The sequence below is a fragment of the Patella vulgata genome, chromosome 2, assembly GCF_932274485.2.
Source record: "Patella vulgata chromosome 2, xgPatVulg1.2, whole genome shotgun sequence".
NCBI lineage: Eukaryota > Metazoa > Mollusca > Gastropoda > Patellidae > Patella > Patella vulgata.
Window position 1 is genome coordinate 40,918,509 of NC_065880.2, and position 20,900 is coordinate 40,939,408.

The 20,900-nt window shown below is 36.3% G+C and overlaps 1 protein-coding gene across 2 annotated transcripts in view; it reads left to right on the forward strand.

Annotated features, from left to right (window-relative positions):
- Nucleotides 1-9,250: 9,250 nt before the first annotated feature.
- The window catches only part of LOC126811832 (glutamate receptor ionotropic, NMDA 2B), a 39,616-nt gene continuing 27,966 nt past the window's right edge, over nucleotides 9,251-20,900 (forward strand). Inside the window, exon 1 of one of the 2 annotated variants that reach the window (XM_056098621.1) lies at nucleotides 9,251-9,391. The gene's annotated coding sequence lies outside the window, so the exon portion shown is untranslated. The remainder of the gene's footprint in view (nucleotides 9,392-20,900) is intronic. The other variant, XM_050537762.2, reaches the window with a different exon arrangement.

A 20,900-nucleotide genomic window follows, 5' to 3' on the forward strand; every position in this document is an offset into this window, starting at 1 on the left:
TGACGTCTTTACCAGCGAGGCATGTGCTAACCCCACATCTTCATTTTACTATTTTATTCAATAACGAAACGAGTGACTTGTAATAACATATAATTTAATAACAACTCTTTTTGACATTGTGCATATTCAACAATCTAGAAAGATTGAAACTGAATTTAATAACGATATGACCTTTATCAATTTATTAAATGTACATTATATAAAAAATGTTTTGTATCAAGTTGCAAGTCCATCATCTGTGACGAAATGATCAATACGATTTTGTTTTGTTTTTTTCACATTCCCGTAAGCCTCATCAACACAACCATCCACTTTGTAAAATTATCTATTTTTTCTCTGTTTCCCATTTTTTAAAAGATTTAATAAAACTCTTGATATTTGAAATGGGTGTCTTAAGATTTATCAATCATTCAAAGGGGCGATATGAAGATATGACTATAACTGGCACTATAAATCATTTTTATATATGTTAGTTCAATAGGAATTGTTTGACATATTGTTTTCTTACCCGCTTTAAAATGGCGCCCACGGGAAATATTCTTAATATTTTAATCCGATTAGGTGTTCAAAGATATCAATTTTAACACCTTTAAAAAAAATAATCTAAAAAAAGAAGCTTAATTTCTATTAATAGGACATTAAAGGAAAATTAAGTTTAAATATTGTTTTGGAAAGGTATTGGGTATGGAAGAGGGATATTAATAAGCATTATTAGCCCATCTGTTGAGCCCACAATACGTTTATTTTATTTCTAATGCAGGGAAATTAATATCATAGACTAAAACTTGAATTATCAAATATTTATACATCGCCAACGACCGATTTGCAATCGAATGCTGTCTCCCTAGTGCCTTAGAATTAGAGTGACGTGTGCTGGTTTTTTGACTTGATATATCTTACAAGACATCATTTGGCAACAGCTATATATATAATTTATGGTTAAAATTTATTTTCCAATCAATGGTTACCGATGATATCTTTAAAAAGATCCAAAATAATGTATTAATCTCTGATATAGAGCTATTTAGATAGATTACCTTGACGTTATCTTCTTGAATTAGGTTAGAATGTAAATATGTTGTTCGCAGAACACGTCTAAATTGCAGGGGTACATCATATCAGTACGTTCAGACACTAATAAAAAAAGTACCTGGTAACTGGTTTATAAAAGCAAACATTAAGGATTTTAATGGTTTATTCCAGAACAACTGTTTTCATCTTAAGTCTTAACTTTATCAACATGCAAATAGCATCAATAATTAGACATCTGTTAGGTATTATGTTTCTCCGCAGCGATTAAAGATTTCTCTTACTAAATATTGCCAAATCAACCAGACTTTCTTTCTTTAACGGAATGAAATGGGGTTTGGCGTCCTACTCTTTCTTTAAACCAAGACGGCAAAATTTTTTAACGAGATATAATAACAACAATTTCTAAAAGTTGGTAGTGGGGAGGGGTTTGAGGGGGGTTGGTTAACGCGTGCGATTTAGATTATAAGGTCAGTCATTAAGTCAAGTGGGGTGGTAAGTGACAAGGAGTAGAATCGCCTGTTCATCCACGGGTCCTCCGGTGTCCTCCCACAGCTAAACATCCGTACGCGCAAGCGAAATGTTGAAATAAAATAGAACCATATGTTCAGTCTCGAAATGACCTAGTTGTGTCGAATGGGCATTCAACCCAATTTCTCTCTCTGCATGCACAATTGACAAGCTTTTCTCGACCCTTGCCATGTTGCGGCTTTTTAGTGATACTACATGTATATCCACATATATTCGCTCAGGGCCTAATTAGACAGGGGCTTAAATTCACCCGGGGGTCAAATTTGCCCGGGGTCCAAATTCGATGGCCTAAAACATTCACGGGGTCATGCGGCGACGAATCGTGATGGGCGAACATGCACACCCGTACATACGCATACATAAAGACATCTTTGATTTTATTTATAATCTTGACCCTTTAAAGTATAACTTGGTCAGCTATGAAACTGAACGGATATAATTATAAATATACTATTCAAAAAAAGTAGGGGATATTTGATTTTGGGGGCATAATACTAAAATATGCAAATGACTACGAAAAAAGTCACTATAGAACCTAACAGAAGAAACATTTCCAGTTACATGTGACGCCCAAACGCACCAATAGCTACCGCATGGAATGCATGTGATGCTTGGGATCATCATGGGGGTCCAACCCAAGATTTGCACGACTCTGACTTTGAATGTTACAGTCATTGTGGCATTGAATTCCAGGGTGGAAACATCAGTTTAATTGTTTTAGTGACCAGAAAACAAATTTTGATATGCGTCGGCTTACCCAAAATGAAAGGTTACGTGCCCTTGGCATGCTACAGATCGGCACAACACAGGCGGTTGTGGCGCGGACGATGAATGTTTCTCAGTCTGCCATAAGCAGGCTATGGTCCAGATACCGTGATACACAATCTGTACAGGACAGACCACGCTCAGGTCGACCAAGGGCGACAACTCAAGCCCAGGATCGATTTATCCGTACCTTGGCCTTGAGAAATCGTGTCATCACAGCAAATCAGATCAGCGCTCGTCTTCAAACAGACACTGGTGTGAGAGTGAGTGGCCAGACGATTCGGAATCGACTGCATAGGGGTCACCTTCGCGCCCGACGTCCTCGCGTGATCCCTTGTTTGAGAGATCATCACATTCAGGCAAGACGTCGTTGGTGTAGACATCGTCAACACTGGGATAATCGACGCTGGAGCAATGTGATGTTTTCAGATGAGTCAAGGTTCACTGTTGATTTTTTGGACAGACGTAGGAGGGTGTGGCGTCGTCGAAACGAGCGCTTCCAAGACGTTAACGTCATCAGACATGATCGATTTGGGGGTGGTTCTGTTATGGTGTGGGGAGGCATCACTGTTGCTGGAAGAACGGCTTTACATGTTGTTGCAGGGCGTGTTACAGGCCAGTACTACCGGGACAACATCTTGGCAGTCCATGTTGTGCCGTTCGCACGACGTCATGGCCGCCGTTTCATCTTCCAGGATGACAACGCAAGATGTCACAGGACCAGCATCGTTACAGGTTACCTCCAACAACAGAACATCACCACATTACCTTGGCCAGCACTGAGTCCCGACCTCCCCCCCATCGAGCATGTCTGGGACATGCTTGGACAGAGGTTACGTCAACAACGTCAACAACGTCCTGCCAATGTCCAAGAACTTGCTGCTGCGTTGCAACAGGAATGGGACAATCTGGACCAAAATGACCTTAGACGTCTCATTAGGAGTATGCCACGTCGGATCAATGCAAACAGAGGGGGATTTACCCGTTACTGACTTGGTTGTTATGCTGTGGTATCATTTTACCCTTATAATGGTCAGTCTGTGCCTTACTTAGTCTAACGATCATTTGGAATAAATCGATGAATGTGAACTTCATTTCATTTTGTCATTTGTTTCTTCGTCAGTTTCATTAGGTGACTTTAATAACACTTAAAAATCAAATATCCCCTACTTTTTTTGAATAGTATATTAGGTTAAGTGTCCTTTATATGATCCGAATCGATTGAAGATATCCTGTCGTTTTCGAAATTTCCAAATATCTTACCGAATCCAAGCAGCCTGAAATTCGATGTGTTAATTCTTAACATCTCGCATGTCTTTAGCTTATTTTGCAGAGCTAAGCCTTGTGTAATACCAATACCAAAGGGACGATATTATGTTTTAAACTGTCAGTAGTTCGATGATAAAGTGATAAGAATACAGAGGAAAATCTTCATGGAATCAATGATGTACATAGACATGAAACATGATCGGCTTTGGTGTGGGGGTTCTTGCCTGTGGGGGATCATCCGATGAACGTTAAAAAAATGCAAATATGGGTTAATTTGTGGTTAACATTAAATTTGAAAGTTTATATCATCTCTGTATCTTTCTGCATTCCAACGTTTTATGTGGAATGAAAAGAAAATAACTCAGTGACATATCATGTTCTATTCTATAGTGAATTGATCTCTAAAAAGACAAATTTATTTCTCAATAAAACCTTTAGCTGGAAACAACAAAATTTATTTTATCAGTGTTGAAGAGAAAATCATTAAATCAAGATAGATGTTTTTGGTGAGTTCTTTTTTTCCCTAAAAAGCTGTTTTAAATTGAATTTGTCGATTTTGAGTTTTTGTGTTTAAGCCCATACCATCAGAGATCTATATTATTGCTTATGGTTCCAAACTAAAAATATACAAAACAATACAATACAATACATATTGAAATTAAAGACGGCAAAATAAAACTACATTTGTATGCTAACGTTTTCACCGCATTTATTATACAATCTATATATATATTTGAGACTGTCGTTTGTCTGTCAGTCTGTCTGTCTGTCTGTTTGTTCGGGGTTGGCGGCTCCATTAGGTCTGCCCCGAGTCTGAAATTTGGGTTATAGGGGTAGCTCGGACCGGGGAGTAACATAGGCCAAGTGGTGTTAGTCTACCACTTCCGGTTTCGGAGTTATGACCCCCGAGCGAAGCCCGTCTGTTCGGGGTTGGCGGCTACACTAGGTCTGTCCCAGTCTGAAATTTGGGGTATAGGGGTAGCTCGGACCGGGGAATAACATAGGCCAGGTGGCGTTAGTCTACCACTTCCGGTTTCGGAGTTATAACCCCCGAGCGAAGTCTGTCTGTTCGGGGTTGACGGCTACATCTGCCCCGAGTCTGAAATTTGGGGTATCCGGGTAGCTCGGACCGGGGAGTAACATAGGCCAGGTGGCGTTAGTCTACCACTTCCGGTTTCGGAGTTATGGCCCCCGAGCGAAGCCGGTCTGTTCGGGGTTGGCGGCTACACAAGGTCTGCCCCGACTCTCAAATTTGGGGTATAGGGGTAGCTCGGACCGGGGAGTAACATAGGCCAGGTGGCGTTAGTCTACCACTTCCGGTTTCGGAGTTATGACCCCCGAGCGAAGCCGGTCTATTCGGGGTTGACGGCTACACTAGGGCTGCCCCGAGTCTGAAATTTAGGGTATAGGGGTAGCTCGGACCGGGGAGTAATATAGACTAGGTGGCGTTAGTCTACCACTTCCGGTTTTGGAGTTATGACCCCCGAGCGAAGTCTGTCTGTTCGGGGTTGGCGGCTACATCTTCCCCGAGTCTGACATTTGGGGTATAGGGGTAGCTCGGACCGGGAAGTAATCTACCACTTCCGGTTTCGGAGTTATGACCCCCGAGCGAAGCCGGCCTGTTCGGGGTTGGCGGCTACACTAGGTCTGCCCCGAGTCTGAAATTTGGGGTATAGGGGTAGCTCGGACCGGGGAGTAACATAGGCCAGATGGCGTTAGGCTACCCCTTCCGGTTTCGGAGTTATGACCCCCGGGAGAAGTCTGTCCATTCGGGGTTCGCGGCTACACCAGGGCTGCCCCGAGTCTGAAATTTGGGGTATAGGGGGAGCTCGGACCGGGGAGTAACATAGGCCAGGTGGCGTTAGTCTACCACTTCCGGTTTCGGAATTATGATAACCGAGCGAAGCCGGTCTGTTCAGGGTTGGCGGCTACACTAGGTCTTCCCCGAGTCTGAAATTTGGGGTATAGGGGTAGCTCGGACTGGGGAGTAACATAGGCCAGGTGGCGTTAGTCTACCACTTCCGGTTTCGGAGTTATGACCCCCGAGCGAAGCCGGCCTGTTCGGGGCTGGCGGCTACACTAGGTCTGCCCCGAGTCTGAAATTTGGGGTATAGGGTAGCTCGGACCGGGGAGTAACATAGGCCAGGTGGCCTATCGTTTAATTGACAGGCGTTAACTCCACCTACATAATCTTTGTTGTCTTTTGCCTGCTGTCATCATATCCGAATTTGTGTTTTACCTTTTTGGATTTTTATAACAATTGAACAAAATGAGTGAGAGGGTAAATTTTCATTCTTACTTGTATTTTGGGCATGCATTAAATCAATTGAATATAGGACATAATATTATAATACAATTATGATAAATCTATAGGTATACACCAGTGGCGTCGTGCCTATTGGGGAAATAAAAATATTTTTATTGATATTATTAAGACAGAAGACCTGTCCGTCTGTATTAGTCATCACACGGTCTCCAGGAATTGTATAATTTGTCATTATGTTTGTTTAGTTTATTGCACTTTAAATAGTTTAGATGTCATTAATTGTTAAGGCATCGCTCAACAGCGGCCTCGCTTGGTACACTCTATCATTTAGCCTCGATCCGGGAGTACGACGTCAACGTAACGGTTAATCTCCGCTCACGACGCCATTTAAAATTAAATCAGTCAACGAAATCCCGTTTAAATCCAAGCTGAATCCAAGCCACCCGTGGGTCTACAGAGTTGATTTTGTGCTTGTTGTGTAAATAAAGATCTAATTTATAATTTCTATGACATCTAAAGCCTAAATAAAGACTTGCAATAATCAGATTTAGCTCTTGCATAATGTATGTTTAAGTCTATATAAAGAAAAAACACTAAATTTGCCCCCACCACATACTTCAAGATGCCCACTGAGCGGGATCATCCTGTATTTTGGTTGAAGTATATGCTGACAAGCAGTAGGGTGGCTTTAACAATCTCGTGGATTCTCCCCGGGTTCCTTCGTTTTCCTCCAACTGCTAAAGATCCCTACGCACAGGGGATTTATTGATATAAAAATTGCACGATATTTTAACATAGTATGTTTCGAGTGGATGTTAAACCCCATTTATCTCTCATTGTACCGAACGGCCTGTGCTTTAAATGAAACTTTACATGTATACATTTCATTTTATCCTTTTGATGTCTTATTTAGAGAGATATGGTTTGGTATTTTATCTTTTCAACAGGTATAAATATTTCAAAAAAAATTACGAATACAGCCCATGCACCCGATTAGATTTTATTACATACTTCGAGAAGGTATTTGTTGAGTAATAAAACCTTCTAGTAGTTTATCGAGGGCTGGCCGTCTTTACCGCAGGGTACAAATAAAACCTTCTAGTAGTTTACCGAGGTTCGGGTGCTTCCGGAGTCCAAAATGGCCGCTTTATATAAATGAGAATTTTGGGGATAGCTAACCCGAACCCTAACCCTAACCCTTTTTAAAAGACTGAACTTGGGTCTAATTTAGTTTTTACTTCTCTTAAAAGGGTTAGGGTTAGGGTTCTGGTTAGTATTCCCCTAAATACTCATTTGTATAAAGCGGCCATTTTGGTATGAGTTCTGGCTTGTTCTGGAATTTGTTGCTTCTAGTGGTGATAATAATTGTACCGTGCGGTAAGTACGGCCAGCCCTCGATAAACTACTAGAAGGTTTTATTACTCAACAAATACCTTCTCGAAGTATGTAATAAAATCTAATCGGGTAGCCCATAAGACATAACACTGATTAGTGTCACTACTTTACCTTTTTGGATAATTCCTTTATCATCTTTCTAAAACATTGTATTTAATTAAATCACAAAAAAATACAAAGGCTGGGTGGTAGAAGTGAGGGTGATTAGATTAATTCAATTAACAAACTAATGACATCATATTAAATCTGGTTTTACTTATGATATGGCCATGCTGTCTAAATTTGTTGCCTGACATTATAGTAGATCAGTGGCGTATGTTTTCCTACTAGTTGTATCACTATACCACCAGACCATTCACCTTACATGATTTTCTAAATTATACATTTTCAACGGGAAAGCAGTCCTGAAAATATGTTCATGGAAACTCCTAATAGAAGATTGGGCACATATTCGTGTCTAATTGTTTCTTCGATCCCGGTGTTAATCGAGAAAGTTCCTCTAGATTTTACAGTATGGTCTCCTCCTATCAATGGTTAAGACAACCAGGTCTCGCGTACAAATTGGCTTTTACTTGAAGGATCCCTTGGAAGTTCGAATTCGAAGAAGAGTAGGCGGAAACGTTGCTTTCTTGGCAAAACTTCCCCACATCATTACTGCATGCTGTATGCTCAACCCGATTCAATTTTCATTTCATTTCATTTGGTATACAGCATAGCTATCAATCAGTGTTATTTTTTTTATTTATTTATTTTTTTAACGCATCGTCAGAATAAGGCAGTCTGGTGGAGTAAAAAAAACAAATACTTGAAATAATACATTTTACAGCTCTTGTTTGTGTGTGTTCATACTTTGATGTGAGATGAAATTACACAACAACATATGTAATAATAAGGTAAGACATGACCAGAAAAATGTATTAATGAAGTTTTAGTTTACAAACATTAACGACATGGTGTATAACTCTGGATTAACATCACCAAGTACATCAACCTTTTATTTTACTCAATAATCTGTAAGATTACTTGAACCTTACGAAGTCATGCAGTGAGTGATGAAAACGTCTTTTAACCTGTTACCTACACTACACGAAATAGTTCTAGTTAAAGGGAGGGCTTCCTCGAAATTTGATGATACCATCTTAAATATCGGTTAATAATTGCACGTATTATTATTAAGAAGTTCTATTAGATGTTAGGGGTAAGCATACACTGTTTTAAAGTTCGGATGGCTCTATTTTTGGAACCTTAAAATATACGAAAATGGTTCTTAAAGCACATATTAATGTACTATGAATGTATATAAAGTGATTTATATTCAATTTTACCCCTGATTAGTTTTATCGTTCTTCTACATTGTCTTGTTGTTCATTACAAATGGCACCCAAAACCGTAGAATACACGAATCTTGTACTGACTTTAACATGTTCATTATATCATAAATATTGGATATTAGGATCCCATATTTTCACGGCAAGATAAAAACATCAATATTGATTGAAGTGGACCAATATTGAATTTTAAATCGTGTTTTTCATTTCGAACCTTTTCGAAAATACTCAGTTATAGGTTTAGCTCCTTTAAGTCACAAATTTCGTTGCAAGTAAACGAAACAATAGCTGGATTTAGATAACATTAATATTTAAACAGATCTCATAAGATTTTTTTCATCGTTCAAAATCTTTTATTAGTGGATTTATATATTTCACATTGAGTTTACCGATTTCTGAATACTGTACATTTTAATAAATTCACGAAATTATGAAGTTTATACCACTTTAATGTTGGAAGAATTACCCCCTCCCCCATATGAATATAATAGTACATGTTAATGGTGTCTGTTGGAGTCATTATTGTCTACTACGTAAGCCATTCTGTTCTCAGATAACATCAAGTGGGAAATAATTAAAGCCACTAACTCGAGTATAAATATCTTATAACTCAGGTATAAATATCTTATATACAGTATTACACTTTAACCTCTTGCCAGATATATACTGAAATATTGGATACATACACACATGCGTACTCGGAGTACTATGTGTACATTGACTTGTGGCTGCTACCTTGTTATGTCCCAACATTGTGCATGGATAATTGGTAAATACAGGAGGTGAGAATTTGTCTTCACATTTAGAAGTAAGTGTTTATTTAAATGTTGAAGAATGTTTATATTTCTATCCACTTGTACGATAATTTATTGGGGCTTTTTTTTTAAAAAAAAAAGAATAATACTTTTATTAATTTGTTTCCTTAATGTTTTGTTAAACTTTCCACTCGTGTAGTTTACGAAAAAAATGTTATTATGGCTGCGATATTTGCATTGATTATCTATGCTGTGCATTGTTTTCATTCTTGTGCAACATCCAATTAGTGAAACAGCTCCATCTTTATATTAAAACGTATTAAGAATTTGAAAAAAAAAATGTTTTTGAATTTAGATTAATCTCTTAAACACGAATATAATTATTTGTCTAATACCGGTAGATGAAATCAAATTCATTTGTCGCACTCGTGCATGTATAATAGGAAGAAATCGGTTCAGGATTTCATTTCCGCCGTATGATAGGCTTGCTTTTTCGTTACTGTTCGTACGCCCTGAGATTGTTACAAGAACTAAAGTTAATGACTTTATGATGAAGTGTCTATGGTCTGTGATCACATTTGGTCAACAGAGTTCAATCTCTATTTAATCTGTCTCGTAGTCATCATAACAATCAGTGTACCGATTATAGAAATAAGTTATAGAAACATTCCGTGACCATAGATAACGGTACAACTTTACTACAACAATAATAGTACTCATAAAGATAGGGTCTGAAAGATAAAATTATTAACGGTTAAAGTGGCGAAACATATTGCTGCCCAGTGCTACAATATTACAACAGATACAGCTATATATTAGTTTAATTTCAGTCCGATTGAATACGGATCTACATTTCGAGTTTTTTTTATACTTTCGAAAAAACTAACATTTAAAATAAAAAAAAGTAGGATTAGTGGAATCTGATTAAAACACAGAACAAATTTCGTTTCGATTTGTATAGTTTAAAATTTCAAATCTACTTGTCTTTACTATACTAGAATCTGGAAGAGTTGTTATATAACGGCAAGTTCTTGGTGTGAGCTGCACGGGGCTGTGGGTAACCCACTAGAAACATCAACGCTGATTGGTTAATCAAATGCCTGATGTCATAGGGTCAAAAGCCGCTCGTATGACCTCCGGCGCGACCTTTCACTACAACCGGTCAGATCTTCATGTAGTAGGGTCCATCCAAAGTATAAAAAAACGAAACGAAATAAAGATATGTATTTTAATCAGATTGGGATTAATGCTGAATGCAAAACAATTATAATGTCTTAAAGAATATTTCAGTGATCTAGTCGAAGGGGAGTCTTACCCAAAATGTGTTAACCCGTAGAAATGGAAACCTTGAACAAAGGGGTTAAGGGTATAGGGTTGCCATATTGTTTTATGATTCAGAAAAAAATATAGCTAATATACATCTGTAACTTTGTTAAAGCTTCGTATTTGATTTATGTTCGCTTTATGAAAGAGTTAATAATCTTGCCGCTTATTAATCTTTCTGCTTTCCACTTATACCAACAATAATATTGGTGTTTCACATTCTCTTATTCTAACATATGCCCTTCCTTGTTTTCTTTTGGCTGATATTTATTGTTACATGTGTAACGCGAAGCTTTCATTGTGCTTAGAATAAACTCTTACATGTGATAAGCGTTTTGTAGATACATGTTCTACCATCTTATATTACGCAAGCTGCATAAATATCATGAAACGCACACTGATAAGATGTACAACATTTAGAATAATTATGATGTCTTCAGCTGAAAAACTGACAATTACTCATCTTGAAAGTATCATTCTTTCTTCACACATCTTAGAAGCTTTGATTTGGGATTTGATCACTCTTTTGCTTGCATACAAGGATTCACAATTATCTGGTGATTTTTTTAATTTTAACAGCTTGCTCAGATCTCTAAAACAAAGGGTCTAATGATTTTGAACTATTGCGAAACTTATTTCCATAGTAAGATGACGTCAACACACAAAAGAACTGTGGTTTTACTAGATTATGGAATTCGAAAAAAGACAATTATCATTAAAGACAAATATAGTCCGAGCTATTTTTAGACAAATGTTTCCTTCCCCTGCATATGTCCTCCATAATTCGATCAAGAGTGCTTGAGAAGGATTTGCAACGTTATTGTAGGAATGAAATGAAATGAATTGGGGCTAAACGCCTACTGTTCTGTTCCGACTGGACTAATGAAGACGGTGTCTGCATCAGAGATAGTTTGATGTTATGAGTTTACAACTTTTAATATAGAGGCTTAATAGACGTATGCATTTGAAACTAACAGTAATTACACGTGAGAAGGTACACAGACTATTTTGCTTACCTTTTTATTTTTAAAAAAAATCAAGATAAGGATATAGTTCACAGATATCTGGCACTCAATCTTGTCAAAGTTTTTATAGAAAGTACAGATCTAGTTAGAGCTCTATCTAGTTTCACCTGCGCAACATGTTGGGTGTTTTTACCCCAGTCTTGGCAGCCTGTATTCTGCTTTTGCCGTTTTCGTTTTTCCTCACACCTACATTTTGGCAAACGCTGATGTCAGAAAACCATGGTGGTAATTGTGTCTACAGTGAGAGAAGTTCTCCGATTTAAAAAATAAAGTGAACAATGTAACGATTAGGTTATATATATATATATTAAAGATGCTTTTCTTCACCCATCCTCTTCATTTAACCCTGGTCTGTCGTCAGGAGACAAGAGTTTGGGTTTGTGATTTTTAAATGTACAGTGTATATTTGAGATGCTAAACGGCAAAGTCTTGCATAACTAAAATTGTATAAACTCGTTTGTTTCAGATGCGGTAATCAGCAGTTATCAAGCGTTTTAACCCTTTTCGCTAGACCTTTTTAGTTTTTGATTTTACCCAGTTAACAAATAAACTTAACGTCTCGCATCCCGATGTTACATTTTATTAGGTTTACTTTTATTCTTTTAACGAACCGTGTTAACATTTACTGTGGTTATTTGTACTGCAGACTTCCATTCTCGTTACAAATGGATATTTTTTATGTCATCAATTCTGAAAGATCTCCATTTGCTTCCAGTCCGTCAACGCAACAACTTTAAAATACTGTATATTACACATTCTGCTCTGTATGACGATTCTTCAACTCAATACCTCAGAGACCTTCTAAACACTAATATGCTTTCCAGAATCCTTCGATCACAATCAGACAATCTCTTAAGCCTTTTTCAAATACTAACTCCGTAGATACATCCTTCGAAATGAGTGCTCCAAATTTATGGAATTCGATATCAAACGAAACCAAAAGCACAAATTTTATAAGAGTTTTTAAAATGTATCTTTAAACTGGTTCAATACGGTTCTAGCTGTGTTTGTGTCAGACTTTTGTCACACGTGTATTAAATCATGTTTCAGTGATTTTAATGGTTATATCGTTTAACTGATTAATGTTTATCATTGTTGTAATTTTATTTATTTTTAAAGTTGTACTCATGTAAAAACAAAGCACCCGAGAGCAGTTCGCAGAATTGATGTGTCGGCCCTAAATAAATTGCTTGTTATTATATATTTATTACTAATTACCAAAAAACACTGCAGACTTCCTGCAGCTACAATTTATGTTTTGTGGGTTGACGCCCGCTGTAATAGGTAGATCATGGTGTGAGTAGGAAATCTCTAATCAAACTAATTGATTTGGCTATAAAAGGTAGTCGGTGTCAATTGACAGTAATCAGCATTACCTTGAAAAAGTATATTATAAAGGTTACACCTTATGACATTATCTTCTTGGCATGTGTATAGATCGATGGTTGACAAATTATATAACAGGGTTCGGATTCGGTCTCAAAGAGGGTTGTCTTACAGTTGTATTACTCTCAGGGTTCGGCGTATGATTGTTTTAAAACCAAAAATGGGCAATGCATAATGACGACGCCAATCACATTAAATATTTAAAATTAATGATACTTTCCACGTATTTTTAAATTTGAAATAGAGTAATATTGCTCGACTGTAACTCAAGATATGCTGTTTTCTGAAATACTTATAATTCGATATAGCTTCAGACAACGATTATGGTGGTGAGAAATCGGAGGCCATAGGAATTTACTTTTTAAAGATATAATGAAAAACTGCAAATTCTTATAGACATTTGTCTAAAACTCACTTTAAGCTAACCAATAATAAATGAATACAGTTCATCTGAATGTATAGAACATCATTTTATTGTATCTGACAATGATATTAGTATTTGGAAATCAACTTCAACCTGTTGTGTAACTCTAATAAAACCACGTCAATTGTAGACACAGTTTGATTATCGCGAACGTGTTTTCTTTAAAACTTCATTTTGTTAGAAATTCGACAGAAACGGGACTCTCTGAACGACTTCAAAATCTGTCAAATTACAGTCCAATTTTCTTAGAAATAAACATTTCTGAAAAGAGAAAAGGAACTGGATGCAAATTGAATAAGCAAATGTCATAAAGGCATTCTATGCACCACTGTACGAACTTGGTCACAAGGGCAACAATACAAACATAACAAATCAGGTTTATTTGATTAAATAAGATTCATACGCCAGGGTGTTATTTAAATAAACATAATATACGTCTAATCCAGTCACACTGTATTCATGAATAAATATTGTGTTGTTTATTGATATTTTTTGGATAAATATATCAACATTGCATACCTACCTATAAACATAACACGGGTACTTAGATTAAGAAGAGAAACGCATTAAATTACCAAATGTTACGCAGATGTATTCAAAAAAAGTTGTTTTGATATAGTTTAAGGATACTGTGATTTCATTAGACAGTTGTTAATGTATTTGGTAAGGTATTAATTCTGTGTAGTTTAATGGCCGAGAGTAAGACATTAAGTAATATATTGATACTGCACGAGGACGTTAGTCCGAGTGTTGTTTCAATATATTACACAATTTCTTGCTCGAGATCATTAAATAACTTAAAATACATACATTATTCCGCGCCTGCTTTTCCAATCGTATAGCGAGCCCAATAGTTCATCTATACTTTGAAATGATGTACAATTGGCACGGTGTCAGTACATGTTTTTTTAAATAATGGTACGCTAATGGTGACGCCACGTCTGTATTTTAATCGTCAGTAAAAAAACTCCCAATATTCTTGTGATATGGTACTTTATGTAAGCTTATAAAGAATCAGATTTGGAGGCACTATTTCTAGAAAAGTCTTCAGTGAAAGGGTAATATTTAGTAAAGCGTCAGAAATGTCCTGAGGTGTATTTTATTTGGAAACCTGATCCAGAGTATGGTTAACAAGCGTGTAATGAAATTATTCTGAATCGTTATACACAAATTCCAACAATTTGTACATTTCCGAAGCAATTTTTTAATTATTACTACACTTACTATGCTAAAGTTGTATTTCCGACTGGAGTCCAACTGGAAAATGTCCATCATAAGTCGGTAGGACGCGAGACGCAGTAAGCTCGATATTTCCAGGACTCTCACTCATGTTGTTCCAGGAATGCAATGAACAATAATGTATTGCTGAAAAAATAAATGAGCTGTCTTTGAATGATGTATATATAACACATTCTGGTCTTAACAGAAGTACGGGGTAAAGAGCACAAGAACGTCTAAAACATTGTGCAATTTTGCTGGCAGGAATTTTTATTTTCGTGCTTTAGTATTCGCAAAGTATTATAGAACTTGGTAAAACTGTTGATAGCTGAAACAGATAATAATTATATACCATTACACTCTAATTTTACTTCAACAATTTAATTTGTTCAAAAGTTATCAGCTGAAGAATTCATTCGTTAGTATCAATGTTACTCCAGTTCTAAGTTTGAAAATAAATATAATAATCTGAAAAAAAAGAAGAGAAATGGGGCTTAACGTTCACGCGTCAAAAACTATGTAATTTCAGGACCTATGATATACTACAATGTTATTTCAATAGTTCGCTGGCGCGTAGATGTCTTTAACGGTGGGATCAATCCGTAAGACGTGAAGAATACCCACGAGGTTGGAAAGGCGACCCTACTCCTTGTTACCGAAATCAAACCACTTGACACAATGACAGATATCGACCACCCAATGCCCCTCTTGATAGTAGGAACTGCATTACTAACTTAATAACGTGCTAAGCAACATATTTATTGGGCCGAGTTCATATTCGGAAATCAGCCCCCAAAAGTCGTAGACGGTATTATAAAGATAAATAAATTACAAATACTACTGTACTATTTTTTTGTTAACCGCCCACAACGTTAACTTGTTCTTCCAGAGCATGCATCAAACAACGCCAAAAAAAATAATCAAAATCCAGATTTAGAGAAAATGAAAAGTCAAAGGTTTACTACGGTTTGGTTTAGATGACTATCATTTTCGATCTCGAGAGACAACACCAACCCGCTGATTCATGGGGTATATAAAATAAAGACACGCAAACTAATGTAGGTGTGATGTTGTTTTATATAGCAATTGTATAAGAGCGTGCAAACAATTTTCAGTTGACGAAGCTGCTCGTTCGAGGTCGGTGTTTTTTGGAAGTGTATACATATTATAAAAGAAATTAGGGGGCTACGGTGGCTCAGTGTATAATACACTAGCTCACTTACCAGAAGGTCCTGGATTTTCAAGCGTGATATTCACTGGTCCGTGGTGTAGGACTGGGCGCCTGACAATTAACAAAGTCGTTCAGGTGGGTGGGAAAACCGAGGTCCCGTGTACATCTTGGAGTAGGCCTACGCGTAAAATAACCCTTGACAGTTGGAATTCAAATAGCACTCTGCATGACATATGTCCGTCTTCAATAGCCTGGTCGGTGGAGACAAGTAGGACATTAAGGGCAAGGTAAAGTGACACCATCTTGTTGCATAGTAGTCTCAACACCAACAAGGCTGAAGATATTATTTCTCAACACAGAATAATGGCCCTTGGATACACACGTCCAAAATAAACTCTATTACTCACAATAGACTATTTCACTGTCAATACCCCTTTAATTCGTACATCCGCGTGTTATCACGTAAACGAAAATTTCAGTTTCATCACTTTCTTGCCCAATCGCGGTTACACCTACAGACAAAACGATAAAACTTGGGGACAGCTATTATCTCTTTATTTATACTCTGATCTATGTAGTACAGTAGTCGAGTCCTAGATTTTCAAGTTGCTTTCCTATTTCCTTGTAGTGTGAGATTTCCACGTCCTTGCTACCACGGTGTTGGGATCCGCCATTTTCTTTTTCAATAATTGTTAACTGACAACGCTTAGCGGAACATTGTATCGATATGCAAAGGTCATTTACATCACCATACATACAATTATGTCATATTCCCTTTAGTAATAACACATTTCGCCGTTGTATAAATGTAAACAATGTTTCGTAGTTAGCTTTTCGTGTCCGAATATCTGGTATGTCTTTGACCTTGTGCTAATATCAATGAGCAAAGTGTTAATTTTAAATACAAATTTTTAATTTTTTAATTTAAACAACCGAGGAATACGGTTAATTCATATCAAAATACAAATGAGGTGTCATTTACGGGATTTGATAATATTAAAAATAAAATAAGTCATGCATGAACTCATTGATGCGAGCAACACTTCCTTTGAGCGGTAATTCGACACAAAAGGGTAAATAAAAATGCAGTAAATACTTTTTGACTTATACTATCACAATTATCCTTACATCAGATCGTAAATCGTAATATTATAGGCTATTGCGCTTCATTTGCAAGAACATTATTCATATGGACCGTTCTGTAAATTGATGAAAACAGAACTGTCAAAATCTAAGCTATCATGACTGCCGTTGTCAAGTGTTGGTAAATGTTAGCAAAAAAGCTTGTTTCTAAATTTTGGATAGATTATTATTCATTTATGTTAGAATAATAATCATTTTGAGGGTCTGATATAGAATTTGTTACCTAGATATAATTCATTTCTATGGAGTACCATTTGAAACACATCATATTTTCCAATCAATCATTCAGCTGGACCTTTCCACATTCAATAGTGGACTATAAGTGTACAATCTAAGATTAAACAAGTGTTGAGTGTGAATAAATATTGAATAAATTAAATTTAAAACAAATTATTTTACTGTAAAACTTAGTAAAAATGTTCATTGTTTAATTGTAAGTGCATCGTTATGCTCCCTGGCACAAAGTTTCAGTTGGTGAATTAAGAAGTAATACAAATGATAACAATGTGTATTCATTATAAAAAAAATTGCTGAAAACCAAAAGCAGTTTCAAGGAAATTGTGATGTAGTATTTACAATTTTCCACACAGACCCGAAACATTTAATCCAAATGATGTTTATGATGGTACTCCATACAAAAAGTCTGAACGTTGTCCCTTGAAAAAAATGGAGGATATTTCAAAAAAAAGTTTAATTATATGGACGTGGTGTGCTAAAGTCTTGATGGTTATAGTATATATATTCAGGTATCTCTGTGAGACTTTGTGATTTCCCATGTTGAGTTGTTTACCCTGTAGCTGTGCAGTGCTGAATGGTATATTTGCTTCATATTTTCCAAAGTTACAAATTCCAAAGTCATTATTTGTTATTTTCATCCATTTTTTATTGTTCAGCATCATCTAAAGCACGTTTAGACATCAAAATAAAGGCACTAAAGTTGTTGTGAATTATTTTTTGAGCCCCCCCCCCCCCCCATTTCAGGTGTTGTGACAATTTGTGTCACTTTACCTTGCCCTTAAACCCCATTCTATTCATTCATTCATAAGAATTTACTAGCGTTACACTAAACGTTCACGAACGTCGACCTATTTTTTTTTAAAAAAATCATAAAATTATAATCTAACGATTACAGATCATTTGTAAATATGATATCATAATACAAATAGTAAACTGACAAGTTGTATATCATTTTGATAGTATCCATCCTGTTTGTAATAAACACGAGATAAATTCACAGCTGTAATAAATTAAACAACAATACCATATGTATTGTTACTTGAAATTAACAATTATTATAATAAGTAATAATGACATTTAACTATTGATTTATCTGTTTACGTATAGCAAGTTACAATTGGTTCTATGCCAATTCCATCCCGAGCGTCACATGACTGAGATTATCTAGCGCCAATGGTGGTGAAATCTACACAGCACGTGGAAGGCTATCAGATGAGTGACAGTTTCATTTCATGTGTATAATAAATACCCCGTGAGTTTTAAGTCTAATGGAATACTAGATACAGCTAGAGATCTGGGTAAATGAATTTTCTTTTATTTTTTAGTAATATATTTGATGTAATTGCGTTTAAGGTTTACAGAGCTATTGACTGAACATCGATTTTATTTTATTAACATGTACATGTATACTAATAACTTTGTAAAATAGAAATGGCGTTTTTGAACGAAAAATTAACTGATAATTTTATTATCGTCTGCATTTTGGATAGGGTTAAAAGTAAAAGTACCGTTGAGGTTATTGGGGGAATCGTTGGTATCGTCGATCATTCCTTTACGACACTCGCTTTCCAGGTTTCTTATTTGAATTATCATGCCGTCACCAAGGTACTGCTGGATAGACTGACTTACATGGGATACCGTATCACATTCTTGGAAATGTGCCGAATCTGTCCGTTCAATTTGTTTATATTTTATATGTATGTAAGGGTCTACTATATTCCATTTTGGACATAAACTTGGTTGTCGTAATATTAAAGCAGTTATAACTACTGTTACTATATTACACGTTTTAAATTAAAACATGACTTCAATTGAAATAAAATAGTCGACTGATGTGTAGCAAACTGTAAATTAGATATAGACTTTTATTCTCCATCTATATTGTCCTTTTAATAGTGAGAAATCGATAATCACTAAAGAATTGCGTGCCAGTTCATTCGAATTAGTAATAACAAGTTTACGGTTAATAACATTCCATTCAGTTCGCCTATTTGGTCCATAAATTTTTGTTAAAATGACTTGTAAACGTGTGGAAATATGTAATAACAATTGAGGATTGATTCGATAACAATTGCCTTAAAAACATTAATTTATATTTATAAATTTTAAGTTTCATTACATATTTAAGGGCCCACTGCGACAGAAAGCCAATGGACATTTTTTCTTATTATAATTTAACCATGTAAGATTTTTAGATTAGTCAGTTGTCGACAGCCGATTATAAATGAAAGAAAGATGCTTTTAAGTTAGACAAAGTGTCTTAATTCTATATTTGCCGTTTATTTTGGAAAGCTAAAGAACATTTGAAAGAAAACAGTGGCCATTAATGTTATTTTGTACAAACATTATGGTATACAACCATGTTTCAAATACAGCCTTTATTGTGTGTACTGTATTGTTTATTCTGTCTGTGATTTGGTGAGCAGTATTTTAGTAGAATGACACTAGAGTACCCACAAAAACCCCACAAGACTAGGCAGCCGATTTACTATTATATTGCTTACTCACCTGCAGTTTGAGTTCATAGTTGAATAGACATAAGGGAAGTTAACATGTTTAATTGTTCAATTTGTATTATCAATTTGTTTAGTAGCAGATATTCAGTATTACAGGTTTCGAATTTGTCCATTGTAAGATTTTGTGACGTGGCATTCTAAATCACGTAACATTCTACATAATCAATTCATTTTCTCATTTGCTAAATGTGAAGGGAAGGTGGAGAGAGAGAGAAAGAGAAATGGGGTTTAACGTCCACTCGACACATACTAGGTCATTTCAGAACTAACACATGGTTTAATTTTATTTCAATAATTCGCTTGCGCGTAGCGGTCTTTAGCAGTGCGAGGAAACCGAAGGACCCGGAGAAAACCCACGAGATTGGACAGGCGACCCTACTCCTTGTCACATACAACTGGGGATTCGAAACCACGCCAGTTGACTCAATGACAGGCCTTATGATACAGCACGCACGTGCTAACCATTCGGCCATCCAACCCCCCGAAGGGAAGGTGGGCGCGATGGTTGTGTGATTAAGCCCTCGACAACCAAAATGTTCATGGCTTGGGCCGAAAACAACCATCAGCCTTTTTTCAAGGACGGTTCTCACATGCTGGAATTGGCGTCTGTCTAACTAATAACGAAAGTTTTTCTTGTCACTCGGATGGGACCAAAACTGGCGCCCGGTCTACAGACTGATCATGCACGTAAAAGAAATTCACCTCCTCAGATTGCACATGTGACCATTGATATGAAATTACCATATGAAGTTTCAAAATGAACACAGTATTATGCCTAACACTTTTCCATTCTTTTCAGTGCGACCACCCAAATTGTATCGCTATCACTGGTCTGTTATGTTGCGTATTAAATCTGTATTGCCCATGAATATAATATTGCCAATGCACAGAGCAAATGCTGCCCATATTTTCAATCTGCTTATACATGTATCTGGTAATAATATTGTATTATTCCCTTTGAAATTGTTCAATTAATCACGCAGAAAGATAATACAGTTTGGGAATTGCTATCAAGTTATTTCCTTTTATGTATATAGTTTTACGCTTTATTTATATTGATCAAATGGTTTTCAATTTTATTCATATGAAATTGTTTATACCGAGAGATCTTGATTACAA